At 32.3% G+C, this 3,283-nt stretch overlaps 1 pseudogene; it reads left to right on the top strand.

Moving 5' to 3' along the window:
• The first annotated feature begins 379 nt into the window (after window positions 1–379).
• LOC122123476 lies at window positions 380–476 on the top strand (annotated as a pseudogene).
• The last annotated feature ends 2,807 nt before the right edge of the window (window positions 477–3,283 follow it).

Here is a 3,283-nt window from a genome sequence, read left to right as displayed (position 1 = left end):
ACTTCATTTGGGAAATTTTAAGCTGGAGAAGTTTAGAAGTAGCTATTAAGCAAGGCTTACTTTGAATCCATTAGCTCCACAAAGCTCAATCAGTTAAGTACTTGAAAAGTCATCACCTTTGAACCTAGCTATAAAGTATTATCAAAGTATTATCAAATTTCAAATGAAAAAGACTTAAAATAGTCATAGAAAAAAATTGCAAATGTGAGCAATCAAACAAGCAATATAAGTTTTTTTTCCACCATAAACAGAATTTTACAGAAATAAGATAAATGGCAATTTTGGGAACAATAAGGTTTCCTTGTTACAAATAGGCAACCAAGGATATATGCCTGTCTTAAGATTGCATCATTAATTACTTAAATTTACAGGATACTACTTGGTTCAGCATCACGTCTACCTGAATTACAATACAAAGATTTACATGGCTCTTGCACAAGGATGATATGAAAATTTGGGAAGTATTGAATATTTTTCATTCTTCAGATGCAAGAATGAAAAGCAGTTATTAAAATGTTGATTACAAATATACAAGTGTAATAATACATGTAATTCATAGAAACAAAAGTTAGTTTGACATCATTCAATCTTCACCTTTTTAAAAAGGCCTTTACATAGCATAACCTTTATAAAACTTTTGAAATAACATAACATTGTCATTTTATCCCAAAGAAATAAAATTATATAAGGACCTAGGAATTAAAGGAATCTTAAACTGTTTCTATATCGAATGCAATCTGAAAGGACACATTTATTAATGAATCTATATATTATAAAACAATTTCGAATTCAAAGTATTATATCTAGGAGAGAATGAAATAGATTATGGTCATTATACAAACAGAATACTAAATATTTTAAAATATACTTTTTTAAGACAAGCACCAGAAATATCTTTAGTTTCTGCACTACTCATTTCAACAGATCAGTTAAAATTATTTCTTATTAAAAAATCACAAACTCTACAGAAATCATTATAGATGTATACAAACAACTCAAGTATATTTTGACATCAAAGTCAGGCAATTCATTTGGAAGAATATCATGGAATCCAAGAATTTTTAAAGTAAGATATTGCTGTTGCTTTGTATTGTGAAAATATTTTGTATGGACACATAGGATGGACTGGAAATTTTGAAATTTAAGAAACTTAACCGAACCATTAGGACTGAGGAGAACAATTTGTACAGCTTTCCAAAACTTCAAAGAGGTAGTGATACATATTTATCCTTTTGGCAATATCAAATGCAGTTTTTTCCAAGTTGTGCTTCAGACCTGGTTTGATATAATGATTCACCATAAAGAGATCCAGCGTATCTTTGCTATATCTATTCCCAGCAGCAAGATGCAAGGGGGTCAAGAGGCCTTTAGTTTGGCCATTGGTATCTGCATCATGATGAAATAAAGAAGCCACTCTGGTATTATTCCATGTATAAGTACTGTGCATGGGTGTCCAGCCATTCACAGTTATTACATGAATATCTGCCTTGAGCCACCAACTCATGGACAATGTCTAAGTTTCCACTGTAGGCTTCTCGATGTAGAGGGGTATACTCATTGTCATCCCTAGTATTCACATGAGTGGCCTTTTGGAAAGTAGTCTCTGCACTGTAGTAAGGCGATTATTTTCATCAGACCAAAACGAAATTTACCTGGATCCTATTCCATTTTTCTCTTGCAATTGTTACCATTTCTCACTTTTTCATCTTGTTCCTCAACTTCATCAGAATTGCCTAACCAGAGAATTTGAGTGCCAGTGAGAATGAGCTGTCCATGTATTTCCCCAATAGTTCACATTGGATGAACTGGTCAGAAATATCCGGTGAATTTTCTTCATCTGTTTTTTCACTATTATTTATTTTCTCTTTTTTCATTTTTACTATTCTAAATTATTCTAACTGGAGAGTAGGGAATTGGTAGAGAGCAGAGGAAGATTTTCCTCCGTATTCAAAGGTACAGACTGAAAATGAGGACCAGTGGTGTATTCATGTGCAGCTTATTCTAGGAATGAGAAAATAGGAAATAATGCCTTCAATGTAAATGAATTGGGAAATGGCAGAGCAGAAAGTGAAATGATGCAACCAAAAATATAAAAGCAAAATAAATTAGGATAATTATGGAGCAATCATATTACCTATGAGAACCATGAAAGGGAGAGAGGAAGAGAGAGACAGATGTGCAATGATCAAGCTCACCACAAAATCCATCCCTCTGATCAAAGTATAGAGCAAATAATTTTATTTTTTAAAGAGATGGAAATAGAATTTAATGTCAGATATTTCCATTGTTTTTAATTATATTTTATTATCTTAAATACTTATACCATGGAATTTCCATTCAATAAATCAGTTTTTTTAAGTATAATGGACCTTTATATAACTTTTCCACAGCCTTCCAAACCTCACCCCACTTTAATTTTTCTAGTTTCATACTATCTGCATTGAACATTATACCTTCACTCTCTTCCTCCATAACTCTTTTTATTCCTTCATTTGACTTCCACTCACATCTTCCAAGTGATATTTTGCTGGTATTCATTTTGTTGGATTAAAGTTCAATTTCATAAGAAATTACACCTTTGAAATACTCCTCTGCAAATAGCATGCTTTGGTTAATATTTTTGTGTAAACTTGTATAAATTTCTAGCTTCCAAATATGAGACAGAACATGGGTCCTTTGTGTGTCTGGCCCTGACTTAGTTCACTTAATATATTTTTATATCTCTCCATTTCCTTGCAAATAATTTAACAGTCTTCAAAATGGATAGGTGCAATCCAATTGTGTATATGTGCCATACTTTCTCCAACCATCACTCCGCCAAAGGGTATGTGGGCTTTTTCCGTAATTTGGCTACGGTGAATAGTGCAGCAGTGAACATGGTTGTGAAAGTGATTTTACTGTAACCTCTTGGAAGAATTCATCACTACCTTTGTGGGAGCAATCCTCTAGCCAGTTTTTCAGAATAAGAACATCCCTCCTTTCATCTTCATCAGAATGTATTGCAAGTCGTCAAAAGCACATTTCCACCTACAGGTCTCAATAAGCTAAAACCACACTGTGCCTATATGCTTTCAATATATTTTTTTCATATAATTTAGTGAGAACCTTCTATAAACTTTCCTAATGTGGGAATGAGGGACATGACAGAGTAAAAGTAAGAAATATGCAATTTAATTAGCTATGATCATATTTAAAATCATTTTCAGCTATAATTCATAGCCTCAAATAATATTATTTTAAACTTTATTGGATTACTTCATCAAATCCTTAAATTATAACAGGT

Source organism: Dipodomys spectabilis, unplaced genomic scaffold (genome assembly GCF_019054845.1).
Source record: "Dipodomys spectabilis isolate Male_0828 unplaced genomic scaffold, ASM1905484v1 ptg000228l, whole genome shotgun sequence".
In the NCBI taxonomy this organism is placed as follows: domain Eukaryota; kingdom Metazoa; phylum Chordata; class Mammalia; order Rodentia; family Heteromyidae; genus Dipodomys; species Dipodomys spectabilis.
This window is presented reverse-complemented; position numbering and strand designations above follow the sequence as displayed.